This window comes from Piliocolobus tephrosceles, chromosome 14 (genome assembly GCF_002776525.5).
Source record: "Piliocolobus tephrosceles isolate RC106 chromosome 14, ASM277652v3, whole genome shotgun sequence".
Classification (NCBI taxonomy): Eukaryota; Metazoa; Chordata; class Mammalia; order Primates; family Cercopithecidae; genus Piliocolobus; species Piliocolobus tephrosceles.
In genome coordinates, this window is record NC_045447.1 from 7,068,529 (window position 1) to 7,083,494 (window position 14,966).

At 54.3% G+C, this 14,966-nt stretch overlaps 1 protein-coding gene and 1 long non-coding RNA gene across 4 annotated transcripts in view; one reads left to right on the forward strand and one right to left on the reverse strand.

Moving 5' to 3' along the window:
• The first annotated feature begins 843 nt into the window (after positions 1-843).
• On the forward strand, positions 844-12,026 carry LOC111545834. Of its 3 annotated transcripts, none has more exons than XR_002732560.3 (5): positions 844-1,703; positions 5,634-5,746; positions 8,930-9,126; positions 9,235-10,337; positions 11,650-12,026. It is a non-coding gene; the product is annotated as an uncharacterized LOC111545834 (long non-coding RNA). The 3 variants fall into 3 exon arrangements; XR_002732559.3 differs by having other exon boundaries at positions 845-1,703; positions 9,235-9,512; positions 9,774-12,026; XR_002732558.3 differs by having other exon boundaries at positions 857-1,703; positions 9,235-12,026.
• Positions 12,027-12,864: 838 nt separating this feature from the next.
• NUP214 (nucleoporin 214) overlaps positions 12,865-14,966 on the reverse strand; it is a 114,410-nt gene continuing 112,308 nt past the window's right edge. The window contains exon 37 of the transcript XR_002732557.1: positions 12,865-14,129. The gene's annotated coding sequence lies outside the window, so the exon portion shown is untranslated. The remainder of the gene's footprint in view (positions 14,130-14,966) is intronic.

The following is a 14,966-nucleotide window of genomic DNA, read 5'->3' on the forward strand; positions in this document are numbered from 1 at the left end:
GCAGCCCTGTGGTCTCAGCCTTGCACCCACAAGTACCCCTGCCAGTGCCCTGCCTGGAGGGTGGTGGGCTTGGAGGTAGAGCTAGGAATTGGGGGCAGCTTGGCTTTTTGGCGAACAGGTTCTCTTTTGTGAGGATGGAGGCCGTGCCACCCAGAAAGGCAGTAGCCCTGTGTCAAGGGCAATTAATGTTTAGGTTGACCCTTAACTTGAGCCTGCAAAGCTGTCTTCCTGTGGACAGGCAGGACAGTGTGTCTGGACAGGGGCCCCGTGCCCTGCCCTCGGCCAGCAACTGATGAGGGGTCGTGTGAGGCCCCAGCCTTGAATGGATACCATCTTATAAATGGCGCTTTCTTGTGTAAGCATGGGTGGGGGCTCCGGAGGTCCCGGAGTGGCCGTGGGCTCTGAAGGCAGACCACAGGTTCAAGGCCGTTAATGTGAGCTTTAGCACGACACTCAGCCCCTCTGAGCCCTACTTACTTTGTATGGAAAAATGGAGATTTGGCCAGGTGTGGTAGCTCACACCTGTCATCTCAGTACTCTGGGAAGCCAAGGTGGGTGGATCACTTGAGGTCAGGGGTTTGAGACCAGCCTGGCCAACATGACAAAAACCCGTCTCTACTAAAAATACAAAAATCAGCCCGGTGTGGTGGCGGGCGCCTGTAGTCCCAGCTACTTGGGAGGCTGAGGCAGGAGAACCACTGGAACCCGGGAGGCGGAGGCTGCCGTGAGCTGAGATCGCGCCACTGTGCTCCAGCCTGGGTGAGAGAGCGAGACCCTGTCTCAAAAAAAAAAAAAAAAGGAAAAAGAAAATGGAGATTTTCAGAGGAGCTGCCTACTGGCGGATGCAGTGGAAACTCCCTGTTCTACTCTCTTTGTGGGTGCAAACTCATTGAATCCTCATGACAACCCCACAAGGGAGGTGTTACTGCCACCCCCATTTCACAGACGAAGGAACGGCGAGAGTGGACGCCAAGGAGCTGCCTGAGACCACGCAGCTAGGGCAAGGCGGAGCCAGGATTCGAACTCTGGCCACAGAGCACCTCTCGCCATGGCACACTCTCAGTCTTGAACCTGAGACTGTGGGGCCATGTGCAGTGTCCAATAACATTGGTGACTGTTACTGAGAAGGTCCCAGTCCTCTGCTCCCCAGTCCTGGGTGCCCCGGGCAGGAAGTGCACCCCCCTCCCCACCCCGGAAGTCTCAGGACAGTCAGTTTTTTCTGGCCCACGGTGAGCCCATCTCATCCCCTTTCAGGAGGGGCCGGCTGCTGCACCCACTGCCCGGGCTCATCATGCAGGGTGGGCAGTGGCTTCTCTGCACCCCCAGGGGATAGGGAGACCCCATGCACTCTGGTCATCAGAATTCGGGTCTTCTGTGGGTTCTCCACGTTGCAGCAAACCAACGGCGCTCACATCCTGCCTCCTGGGGCTGAGACAGCAAAGCAGGAAATTGCATAACAGGCATTGCTGGCCAAGCTCCACGCAGATGGCTTCTGGGTGGTGCAGTTCACTGTCATGGTTTGCTTCTCGGTGTGGAGTCGGCTCCTGAGCTCTGCCCATGAGAGACCATGGTGTGTGTGTGTGTGTGTGTGTACAGAGAATGGGGTGCAGGCCTAACCTGACAGCAGGGTTTCGGAAGCTCAGGGGCAGGAGAACAAAGCCTTCATGCAGAGGCGCAGTGACACAGGAGACGCAGCCTAATCTGTGAGTAACAGTTTCGAGAGGGAAATGTACAAGGACGGGGGTTGTGAGTAAAGTGGATTCCAAGTGGCATTTAGTCACACGGTGGAAGCCCTCTAGCCTCTCCAGCTGACAGCAGGTGAAATTTAGAAGTCCAGACTGGGAGAAGAGGCATAGACGGTAGACTCTGCCCAGCTGTCACGGGTTCCTCGCCAGGGTCCGGGGCTGAGAAAGCCAGCTGTCTGGGCCAGGCCAGGCTCCCCTGCCTGAGACATCCAGGGTCTGGGAGAAGCAGCTGCACAGTGACCCCATACACCTCCACCTCCCACCTTCGAGGTCACTTCTCAGGAGAGTCCCTTCTGCTCTGGAGCTATTTTAAATGGGACAGAGACTTGCTGTAGGCTGGGCCATGAGGCCAACCAGGAAAGCCCCCCTTGGGGCCCTAAAGAAGATAGTCTCATCAGAAACTGCAAAAAAGGTGATGGCCTGGCCAGGTGCAGTGGCTCACGCCTGTAATCCCAGCACGTTGGGAGGCCGAGGCGGGTGGATCACGAGGTCAAGAGTTCGAGACCAGCCTGACCAACGTGGTGAAACCCCCGTCTCTACTAAAAATACAAAAATTAGCCAGGCATGGTGGTGTGTGCCTGTAATCCCAGCTACCCAGGAGGCTGAGGCAGGAGAATCGCTTGAACCCGAGAGGCAGAGGTTGCAGTGAGCTGAGACCACACCACTGCACTCCAGAGCCTGGGTGACACAGTGAGATGCCATCTAAAAAATAAATAAATAAATAAAAAGTGTGATGGCCTGTGGCGCTTGCAGGCCTTCGGAGGTTTCTAACCGCCCACGTGATCTTCTGTCGCCTCTGGCTTGGTGGTTCTCTCCGTCATCCTCTATCCTGCTTGGGTGCTGCCACAGAAACGGCTTCCCACCTGGTTGGGGTCTGGGCATAGGATGAAAGCAAATATTTTACTGTGTGATAGTCCAAAAATTGCCCATCAAGATCACAGGGCACAACCAGCTACTCCGATGCTGTCCAGGCCCCTTCCTGCCACTGCTAATCCTTCAAGTATGCTCTTCCCTTTCAATCAATGAGGACGCTGCCCCACAGAAGAGACCAAGGAGCTTGCCAAAGGCCACTTTTCTGGGAAGCTGCAGAGCTAGGCTGGTTTCAAACACCCAGCTTTTGACCCCATTCTTTCTCTCTGCTCCTTCTGTGGCACCCCAGCCTTCTGGTACCCCAGTTCTACCAGGCTGCCCTCAGCCATCCTGTTGCTAAGTTTCCCCAGCATGATGCTGAGTCCGAGTCCTTAGCAGCCCTGTTGATCTTGGATGATGGAAACTTTTTTCTTTTTTGAGACGGAGTTTTGCTCTTGTCGCCCAGGCTGGAGTGGAATGGTACAATGTCGACTCATTGCAACCTCCGCCTCCCAGGTTCAAGCAATTTTGTCTCAGCCTCCTGAGTAGCTGGGATTACAGGTACGCCCCCACAACCCCGGCTAATTTTTGTATTTTTAGTAGAGATGGGGTTTCACCACGTTGGCCAGGTTGGTCTTGAACTCCTGACCTCAGGTGATCTGCCTGCCTCGGCCTTCCAAAGTGCTGAGATTACAGGCGTGAGCCACCACACCCAACCGATGGCAACTGTTAAATGCAAGCCAACACACTGGAGCAAATGAAGTTCCATCTGTGCTTGTGTCCAGGGAGCTGAACCCGAAATCAACATGGGAATTGGCGAAGGTCAGCCCAGCTCCCTTTGGGCCCAGACGGCGCGACTTGGAATGCAGAGACAGGATTATTTCCTGCATCAGCCTGAGCCCTGGTTCTTAATTTCATGTTCCCTTTTTAATCAGACAGAAGAAGGGTGGTGCGGCTGAGTGTTTACGGCAGGCCAGATGCAGCTGGGAGCCCTGCACTATTCCTGGCTGCCACTTGTCTTGCTGAGTGAGATCGGGCTTGTCGCTCAACCTCACATGCCTGAGCTTCCTAATCGTCAGGCCAGAGACATGAGCACTTATCCTGTCCTCCACCGTCCGGGGCACGGTAAAGGTGTAGCAGTTGTGCTCCGTGTTAAACATGCAAATGGGGCCCCCAGAATAATCCCACTGAGCCCCAGGGCTTAGCTCAGCCACCAGGGACTCTTCTCTCTAAATACGGCTCAGTTCTTCTGCAACATCTAGACCACAGGGGCCTGGCTTAGTGATGTGGGATGCTCAGCATCCATGACAAATGCAGACTGAGTGGTGGTCAGACAGTCACACAAATGTATTTAAATGCTTTACCCCAGCTTTATTGGGATACAATTCACATACCACATAACTCACCCATTTAAAGGGTACAGTTCTGGCTGGATGTGGTGGCTCTTGCCTGTAACTCCGGCACTTTGGAAGGCCAAGGTGGGCAGATCACCTGAGGTCAGAAGTTCAAGATCAGCCTGGATCAACATGGTGAAACCCTGTCTCTACTGAAAAAAATACAAAAATTAGCTGGGCCTGGTGGCGCACACCTGTAATCCCAGCTACTCAAGAGGCTGAGGCAGGAGAATCACTTGAACCCGGGAGGCAGAGGTTGTGGTGAGATTGAACCACTACACTCCAGCCTGGGTGACAAAGACTCCATCTAAAAAAAAAAAAAAAAAAGTGTATGGTTCTGGCCAGTGCAGTGGCTCCTGCCTGTAATCCCAGCACTTTGGGAGGCTGAATTGGGAGGATCTCAGGCTCAGGAGTTTGAGACCAGCCTGGGCAACATAGTGAGACCCCATCTCTACAAAAAAAACTTAAAAATTAGCCAGGCATAGGCCAGACTCAGTGGCTCATCCCTGTAGTAACTCCAGCACTCTGGGAGGCTGAGGCAGGTAGATCACAAGGTCAGGAGTTCAAGACCAGCCTGGCCAAGATGAGAAACCCTGTCTCTAATAAAAATACAAAAATTAGCCGAGCGTGATGGCGGGCGCCTGTAATCCCAGCTACTCGGGAGGCTGAGGCAGAGAATTGCTTGAACCCTGGAGGCAGAGGTTGCAGTGAGCCGAGATTGTGCCACTGCACTCCAGACTGGGCGACAGAGTGAGACTCCGTCTCATAAAGCAAACAACAACAACAAAAAATTATCCAGGCACAGTGGCACATGCTCACAGTAGTGAGCCATGATTGTGCCACCGCACTCCAGCTGGGCGACAGTGAGTCCCTGTCTCACAAAATAAACGTAAATAGAAAGTGTATGGTTCTACGGTTTTAGTATATTCACAGGTACGGACAATCGCCTTAGCCCAGTTTGGCTCTAGAATAAAGTAACCATAGACCGGATGCCTCATCAACCACAGAAACAAATACTTCACAGTTCTGGAGGCTAGAAGTCCAAGATGAAGGCGCCCACAGCTTCTGCGTGGTGAGGGCTGCCTCCTGGTTCACAGAAGCGCCTCCTAACTGTGCTCCATCACCTCCATGTGCTGGAGGCCGGAAGGCAGGTCCGACAGCCTCTGGGGAAGGAGCAGCTGAGGAGCCCAGAGTAGCTGAGGAACTGGGGGGCCCACACCGGCCTGCTGGGGGCTTCAAATGTTCTTTTAGGAGTGACAAGGGAATCGGCCTGCCCAGTTCTGCAGCCCTGGGGGCCACAGAGGACCCGAGCACAGCTGGCGTCTCTGCTCAGGGCTCCAGCCTCCATCTCTGGGACTGAGCCCCAAGGATGCCTCACTCCACCCAGGGTCACTGTCTCACAACGGCAGCTTTCCAGAAGGCAGCCGGCCATTGACGAGTGACCAGGCGGAGACGGTGAAGGCCAGAAGTTCCGCCAGAGGCTGCGTGCCAGCCCCTCGCCTGTGAGGGGGGCCTGGGTCTCTGGTCTCCCCAGGACAGTGGTTCCCCTTGCAGTTGGGCCTGGAGGCCGGAGAGGGTCATGTGAGCCCTCCTGGGCGAGGGTCCCTCTATGGCTGTGACCTTGAGCAAGTCCCCCTCCTCTCAGGTCTCGGTTTCCTGGGACACGGACTGGGGATGGACGTCGTTCCTCACCTCACAAGACTGCGGAGGCACGTGAAGCCGATGGTCCTGAGCATCTGGAAAAGTGCCCAGCTCAGAGTAAGCGCTTAGCAAATCCGAGTGACTTGGCGGCACCGCTGAGCCTCAGTTTCCTCATCTGCAAGACAGGGTTACGCTCTGGTCACAGGGAGGAGGGTTCCGTGGGGTCATCAGGCACGGCCCTCGGCACAGAACCGCCAGTAGGTCAATAACAGATGTTAGCTGTTATTGAGCTCATAACGAGATGATAAAATGGTTTTCTTGACTGGGCGCCGTGGCTCATGCCTGTAATCCCACCACTTTGGGAGGCCGAGGCAGGAGGATTACTTGAGCCCAGGAGTGGAGACCAGCCTGGGCCACATAGTAAGACCCCCATCTCTACAAAAAACAGAAAAAATTAGCCCAGCGTGGTGGGGCATGCCTGTAATCCCAGCTCCTCTGGAGGCTGAGTCAGGAGGATTGCTTGAGCCTAGGAGTTCAAGGCTGCAGTGAGCTGTGCCTGCACCACTGCACTCCAGCCTGGGTCACACAGTGAGACCCAATCCCCGCTCCTCCCCCCAAGAAAGCTTTTATTTGCTGCCCCAATTTTAGCTGAGACTTTGAGGGGACAAAATAATCCAACAGGTGAGGTCCCCCACCCCACAGGCCATCTTGCTGGACGTACTTTGGGGCTCTGCAGTGCCGTGGACGGCATCTATCCAGTGCCCACTTGGTATAAATGAGGCAGATGGATGAGGTGGGTGGAAGAAAGGCCCCTGGCCGAGCTGCTCATGTGGATCACGTGTCCCTTGGAGGGTGGGCTGCCTCCTTCCTGGTTGCAGCCTGACCAAGGTGGGCAGCCAGTGCCTAAGGCTTGATTGGTGTTAACCATAATCACCATCATTGGACCCATCATCAAAAGCATTAGGTGCGGTCGGGTGCAGTGGCTCACACCTGTAATCCCAGCACTTTGAAAGACCAAGGCGGGTGGATCCCCTGAGGTCAGGAGTTCGAGACCAGCCTGGCCAACATGGTGAAACCCCATCTGTACTAAAAATACAAAAATTAGCCAGGGTGGTGGCAGCCTCCTGTAATCTCAGCTACTCAGGAGGCTGAAGCAGGAGAATTGCTGTCCCGGGAGGCGGAGGTTGTGGTGAGCCAAGATCGTGCCATTGCCCTCTAGCCTGGGCAACAACAGCGAGACTCCATCTCAAAAAAAAAAGCATAGGGACATGTGGCTCCTGGAGTCAGAACCGTGGCTGGCCGCCTGCCTCCTTGGCAGGCAGTCACCCTCCTGGAGCTGCAGAACTTTTTCATCCTATAAATCGGAAACTACATGCATTAAAGGATAATTCCCCCTTCTCCTCTCTCTCCAGCCCCTGGCAGCCAGCACTCTGCTATGTCCCCCAGGCTGGAGTGCAGTGGCGCGATCTCAGCTCACTGCAAGCTCCGCCTCCTGGGTTCATGTCATTCTCCTGCCTCAGCCTCCCTAGTAGCTGGGACTACAGGTGCCTGCCACCACGCCCGGCTAATTTCTTTTTGTATTTTTGGTAGAGACGGAGTTTCATCGTGTTAGCCAGGATGGTCTCAATCTCCCAATCTTGTGATCCGCCCACCTCAGCCTCCCAAAGTGCTGGGATTACAGGCATGAGCCACCACGCCCAGCCCCGCTTTTTCTTGTCATAGGGTGGTGAGATCCCATCAGACACGTGGAGGTGGTCTAGGGCAGCCTGGCCGCGCTTAGTCTTTTTAAATTTAAATTAAAAATTATTTTTCGAGACGGAGTTTAGCTCTTGTTGCCCAGGCTGGAGTGCAGTGGCATGATCTCGGCACACTGCAACCTCTGCCTCCCGGATTCAAGTGATTCTCCTGCCTCAGCCTCCCGAATATCTGGGATTACAGGCACCTGCCACCACGCCTGGTTAATTTTTGTATTTTTAGTAGAGACGGGGTTTCACCATGTTGGCCAGTCTCGAACTCCTGATCTTATAATCTGCCTGCCTTGGCCTCCCAAAGTGCTGGGATTACAGGTGTGAGCCACTGTGCCTGGCCAGTCTTTTTTTTTTTTTTTTTTTGAGACAGCATCTTGCTCTGTCGCCCAGGCTGGAGTGGAGTGGTGAGATCTTGGCTCACTGCAACCTCCTCCTCCCGGGTTTAAGCAATTCTCCTGCCTCAGCCTCCTGAGTAGCTGGGATTACAGGCGCCCACTACCACGCCTGGCTAATTTTTGTATTTTTAGTAGAGATGAGGTTTCACCATCTTGGCCAAGGCTGGTCTTAAACACCTGACCTCAGGTGATTCACCCGCCCTAGCTTAAAAGTTCTGGGATTGGCCGGGCGCGGTGGCTCAAGCCTGTAATCCCAGCACTTTGGGAGGCCGAGACGGGCGGATCACGAGGTCAGGAGATCGAGACCATCCTGGCTGACACGGTGAAACCCCGTCTCTACTAAAAATACAAAAAAAAAAAACTAGCTGGGTGAGGTGGCGGGTGCCTGTAGTCCCAGCTACTCGGGAGGCTGAGGCAGGAGAATGGCGTAAACCCGGGAGGCGGAGCTTGCAGTGAGCTGAGATCCGGCCACTGCACTCCAGCCCGGGAGACAGAGCAAGAGTCCGTCTCAAAAAAAAAAAAAAAAAAAAGTTCTGGGATTACAGGCATGAGCCACCATGCCCGGCAGGCCTCGCTTAGTCTTAAGGATAGCACGCCCCACACTGTCTGCCTAAAGATGTGGCTGCGGGCCTGGGAGTGGTAGGGGCTTGCCAGAAAGGTTGGCATTCATCCACTTGCAGGGGAAGGATAGGCACTTTCACTTGTTTCTGTAGAAACTGCTAGAAACATTGATGCCCTTGCCACCCAGGGCCACCACCTCTTGGTCCAGCGGTACCTGTTTGGCTGTGATGGCCAGGCAGCCCAGGCGATGGCCTCAGCCACTGCGCACCAGGGCCCGCCCTTTTGCTACCTTTGACAGCCGCCCATTACAGGGTGCTTTTGTATTCCTATGCGCTCCTCGGGCTTTGTTCTGGGCTCTTACTTGGAAATCGTTTGATTTGTTTGGGTCTTGCTTTTAAGCATTGTGAGATCCAAGCGGCATTCTGAGTGGGACTCATATGCTCCCAGCACCAAGGCAAAACGTTTCTGAGCGCTGTATCCAGTGCGAAGTGATTTATGAGGCTTTCCACTTGGGCCGGCAGGAAGAGGCACTATGCTTCGCCCTAGAGTTCTGAAGAGTTTGCCTCTAATCCTTTCATGTTTTTTTCCTTCTCCAGACTCAGGATTTCCTCACATGTACCAAACTGAGCAGTACTCAGTTGAATACTCGAGAGGACCCTCCGCAAGGGTCCAGAGTTCTCTCTGTGTGAGGCCCTCTCCTCCCCAGTCATCTGCTTTGTAAACTCCGGGAGACTGCCGGGCTCCTCGTGGGCTCTCTTTCCATGCACTGTGATCTGGACACTTTCTCCAGGCGGTAACTGGGGCAATTATATGGCTCGTTCATTAGTTTCTTGAATCTTGGGGATCACTGTCCTTCCTTGTCTGATGTCTACTGTCTTGATTTTTTTTTTTTTTTTTGCAGTCTCACTCTGTCACCCAGGCTGGACCTTTGCGGGTCCCTGAGCCGCATTCCTGAAGTGCGTGCTGCCGGTCAGCTGTGGGATCAGGGAAGACTTCGTGGAGCACTGGGGTCTGTCTGCTAGGGCCTGTGTCTCTCCCTGTGAAGGCAGGGAAGTCACCGTGAGCACCGCAGTGACGGTGCCAGGCTCTGCCCTGAGCCCCGTGCAAGCCCTGCCCTATGAGGCACACGGCACCTGCCCCATTTTCACTGGGGGCAGATGGGATGACCTGCTCCAGCTGGTGAGTCTCAGAGGATGGCCTCCTCCCCAGGGCCTCCTGCACCCAGTCTGCACTCTTCACCACTCACCTGGCTGCCCTGCTCTAGTGCATTCCTGGGATGAGACCCAGAGGACCCCTGGGCAGGGTGGGGGAGCCCTGGTCTTGCTGTGCAGCTCTGGTGCCATTAGCTGGCCCTGTGCCCTTGAGCTGTCTGAATACTCGCTACCCCTTGTCATCTCCTGCGGGGGTCTGGCTTTTGCACAAGTCTTGGCTTCTTTCTAGGAAGTCGTGCTGTGAGTCATTTATCAACAGTTCCTGACTCTTGCTCTGTCCTGGCACTGCCCTCACGGAGCTGCCCGTTGCTGGGACAGACTAGATAAATGAATGAAACCACGGACTACACGAGCAATTACAATTGCGACGGAGGCCTCAAAACAGCAGCGCAGCAGGGCAGGAGCACACAAAGGCAGCCGGTGCCTGTGAGCGGGTCAGCCCACCAGGAAGGCTCTGCAGGAGGGAGGTGGCGCTTAAATGGAGACCTGCAGGATGAGCAGGAAGGGACAGAGGATGGAGCGGTCCCGTGGCGAGGAGGAGAATGGGCCATCTGAGGAGCAGAGAAGTGCAGAGGGGCCTGGAGAACCGCGGGGAGATGGGACGCGGAGAGGGGCAGGAGATGGAGAAGGGCCAGACAGGAGGGTCTGCAGGCACTGTGAGGGCTGCATGGCAGCCAAGTCCCCTTCTAGCCTTCCAGATGGAAAGGCACTAGGCGAGGTCGAGAAAGCCAACATCTGATGGGCCACAAAGCAAAGCTGCTTCTGCACCCTCATGGGCCAAGATACCAGCAAGGTGAGGTCACCTCCAGCCAGGGCCGGGCTCGGCTCTTGTCTCATGTGCTGGGGCTCCCGCCTTCCATCCACAGCCCACTCGCTCCCCCCACCCCTGCCTGTGGCCTCTGCAGCTGGCAATCTAGGCCCGAAAACAATGCAGAGAATCTCCGGCCGGCCAGGGCTGCGGTATGGATGGGCTTCTATTTATAACAATGCAGCAACTGCCACCTCAGTGGGCCTGTGGCCTGACCTCTGGTGGGACTCTGGCAAGCCTCAAAGCCAGACCCTGGAGGAGACAGCAGAGGAAGGGCAGATGACACAGCTGAAGGGTGTGGAGCCAGCTGCTCCCACCCTGGCGTCCTCATCAGGACCCGCAAACCCCCATCTGTGCGTGGTTCACACCAACATAAGCTAGACAGGCCCGGCCTCTGTCCAGCCCCCCTGGGCTGCCGTTTTAGACAGATCACGATCACAGATACAAACAGGCGAGAGGAAGCAGAGGGGACAGGTAACTTCGTGGTGTCAGAGTATCTGCTGTGACTGATGTCAAGGCCAGCTTGTTTTCACAGGGTGGTCTGTTGGTCGGTAAGGGGTTCAGCAATGTTGCTGGCACCAGCAGGCAGGATTTCTTTGGAAATGAACAGGTATCTTGGAGAAGAATCAGGAGATCCAATGGTAGCCAGCCAGGGCCTGGCAGGCGTGGGAGGGAGGCACTGCCTGGGCCCCAGTGCCGGTTCCGCCCCTCATTCTCTTGTGAGACTTGGGCAAACCGCTTCCTGGCTCAGCCTCATTTTCTCCTCTGAAAGCTGTGGGTTATAGTATGTGGCTCACAGGGTGAAATGTGAAAATGTCAGTGAAGTGCTTAGCATAGTCAGTGCCTGGCATGCTGTAAACATCCAGTGAATTGTTACTATTACAAAGCAATTTTAAAAAAGGAATGTGTGTTAGAAACACAACCAGCAGGAAGTGAGCTGTGCTTCCGTCCAGCAACATCCACGAGGCAGCGGTTCCCAGCCTGAGTGCCAACGACCCCGACTCCAAGGAGAAAGGTTCTGAGGCAAACATATTTGGGAAATGGCAGACTGTTTCCTCTTACTGATTCACAAAACACATTTGCATATTACAGGCTCAAAAAGGTATTTTTTATAATAAAAAGATGTTAAATTTTGTTCCATCCACTCTTCCTCAACTTATTTGGCCACAGAGCCCTCACCTTTTTTTTCTTTTTTCTTTTTTTAGAATACTAACTTCCCATAGCAGACATTTTGAAAACGGCAGAAGTTTGGGGGTTGATACACCCTCCATCCAATTGCTCCTCCTTCTTTCCCCAGGAGAAAAGTAGAGAGTGATGTTGAGGCAGAGCAATGGGGACGCACACACAGGAATCCGACCGGCTGGCAGCCCACGATGGGAGATCCACTGTCCCTGCCTTCCAGCCAGGGTGCTCCACGACCTTCCTCAGAGGAAGTACGGGCAAGAAGCCCCATCTCTGGCATGAAACTGGGTCAGTTTTGTTGGCTAAAGATCAAATGCCGAGAAGTACGGGACAGGTCTTCTAAGAGAAATTACAAATGGGGCCAGGTTGTGCTGGCTCACGCCTGTAATCCCAGCACTTTGGGAGCCAAGGAGGGCGGACGGCTTGAGCCCAGGAGTTCAGGACCATCCTGGCTAACATGGTAAAACCCCGTCTCTACTAAAAATACAAAAATTAGCCAGGCATGGTGGCGGGCGCCTGTAGTCCCAGCTACTTGGGAGGCTGAGGCAGGAGAATCACTTGAATCTGGGAGGCGGAGGTTGCAGTGAGCCCAGATTGCACCACTGCACTCCAGCCTGGTGACAGAGCAAGACTCCGTCTAAAAAAAAATTAAAACAGAATAAACAACTAAGTGGCAGTCCAGAAGCTAAGTGGGGTGAGCTGCTGCCAGGCGGGATGAGGGCAAGGAAGGTCTTTCCTCCTGTTAGGGGGACTCACAGAGGAGGGTTCAAAGTGTTTGACTGGCAAGGAGGTGACTTGGCCCACGTGTACTTTCAGAGTTTTTCTTTTTTGAGCAGGTGCCAGAGAGCAGCTTAAATTTGCACTTGTGTTTCTTATCAACCATTTCAGATAAAATCCCTTAGCCTGGATTAACGGCAAAATAAACATGTTCATGGGAGCTGGGTTCTGTGTTTCAAATGCCCCCTGGGTGGGTATTTATGGCTACTGTCCTTAGATTAAAGCAGAAGGCCCATGACATTCGCGGATCACCTGTACAAGAGTCACTCGCTTTAGGAAATCACTGTTTTAGGAAAAATAGATTCAAGGGCCTAGCCCAGCCCTGATGAAGAATCTCCAACGAAAGCCTGCGCGCTGCACTAGAGCCGCACCACTCCCCAGCAGCGGGGTCCTGTGTTTGATAAGGGGGCTGAAGGCCAGGCGGGAGATGTCCCCACCCCACAAACCAGATGAAGTCGAAGTGGGAACCAACTTGGGACCATTTAACCTGGATGTCAGGCCAGAACCTGTGGGTGAGCGTAACAGCATCACCAAGACTGGGAAGCAGGTTTGTGCCAGGTACACTTCATTTAGTCCGAACCACCACCCTGCCAGCCAGGTATTCGAATTCTACTTTACAACTGAGGGGAAAAACTCTCAAGACATAGAAGCCACGCGCCTCGATCGTTATAGAGCTGGTGCGGGTTAGAGTGAGGGCAGCCTGCACAGTCCACTCCCTCTGTAATGCCAGAGACCTGACCTAGAAGCCTCTCTAGAGGCTGCCACAGAGAACTCAAAGCTGAAAGCAGGCACCAGGACACTCACAGGTAGGCAGGGCCACGTGGAGGGGACCACTGGCTCAGCCACGTCACCGTGCCACAGGACTCACACTTTTGCCCCAACAAGAGGCCGGGATTGTGTCATTGTGTAGCCGGGGTTCTTTCTACCTGTCCCTGAGGAGCTTACTTTGACCTCTATCCCTGTGTTGCCATCTGAAGCACCAATTACCAGTGGGATATGTGTGTGTGTCCGGAAAAGCCAAGCAAAACACGACCTAGTGCAGTCTGCCTTCTCCCTTTCCTGAGTTAAGCGGAACAGAAACATACATGAAACTGCCTGTGCCTGCCACTGCAGCACAGGCCCCAGAAGGGCTGCGTGGGCATCCTTGGGGCCCCTTCTTGTCATCATCCAGACTCTTTGCCTGTCCTGATTTGGAGGCGGCTCAAGCCCCACCATCTCCTCCCTGGGCAGGCAGGAGCGACTGTGCATTCCAGCCGGACATCCCGACAGCTCAGGTGTCAGGGGATGCAGGCTGAGCTGACCCCTGCCATCTACCACTGTAATCGAACCCAAAAAAGAAACTTGGAGGAGCTCACATGCCTGTAGCACATTCTTCTGGGGCTGCTGCCTGACAGGGAGTGGGGGTGTTATCTGCCTGAGCACAGCTGATAGTGCCTTATGGAGAGATGTCACATGCCACCTCAATGGAGGATCAACGCAGAGAATTTGAGGTCAAGGGTTTAGGCCGAACCATTTCTATTTATAAAAAGGAGTGTCCAGGGGGAAGCAGAAGGGTAGGAGAAGACTGGCTCGGCCTGGGTGCCAGTCACCAGGACGACAGCCAACGGCAGAATGGAGCCTGCAGCGCCTCCGAGTCCATCTCTCCCTTTAAAGCTAAGCCCTCTGCCACGAGCCTCTCCTGTCAGAGCTTGAGTCCCTTTGTCTCTAGATGGCCTCTGTATACAAACTAGCATGAGCCCACGTGGGAGAAACATGCCTTGTGACTGGCTGTGAATGTCACTGGGGACTGTCCCCCCACTTCATGGCTGAGAGGGCCTCCTGTGAACACAGGGTGGAGAAGGTGTCAGGCTCTTCAATTCTACAAGGACCAAAAAGGGCACACATTAAATTTTTGGAGACCCCAGCTCTTTGCGAGAGGCAGGGCCCCTAGATAACGGACCGTACAGACAGCCCCTCCCTCTCCTAACTGCACAGAGTGCAGGGTGACAGTCATCCAGAGACACCACAGATCTAATTTCAGTTCTTGGCTCTGCTGGCATCTGGTTGAGGGAGGGATTTCTGAAACCCAACAGTGCTATACAATGAGATTCCTCTTCTTGCGAGCTTAAGAAATCACCAAAAACAAAGCCAGGTGGGTGTCCAGCCTCTATCTGAGTCCTCTGGAGCCAGAGTCACCAGGATGGAGGCTGGGAATGTGTACTTGACAAAGAACTCTGTAGGTGATGCTGGGGCACAGGCAAGATGGGGACCATCAGACCAGGTGGTGACACAGTGGAGACCTCACCATGGTCTACTGTTCCCACTTAAGCCATCAGAACCAAGGAGGTCGCACTCTCTGCAACATGATGAATTAATGTCATGTCAAACTTTTATTAAAACATGAAGGCCGGGCGCGGTGGTTCAAGCCTGTAATCCCAGCACTTTGGGAGGCTGAGACGGGCGGATCACGAGGTCAGGAGATCGAGACCATCCTGGCTAACACGGTGAAACCCCGTCTCTACTAAAAAATACAAAAAACTAGCCGGGCGAGGTGGCGGGCGCCTGTAGCCCCAGCTACTCGGGAGGCTGAGGCGGGAGAACGGCGTAAACCCGGGAGGTGGAGCTTGCAGTGAGCTGAGATCCGGCCACTGTACTCCAGCATGGGCGACAGAGCGA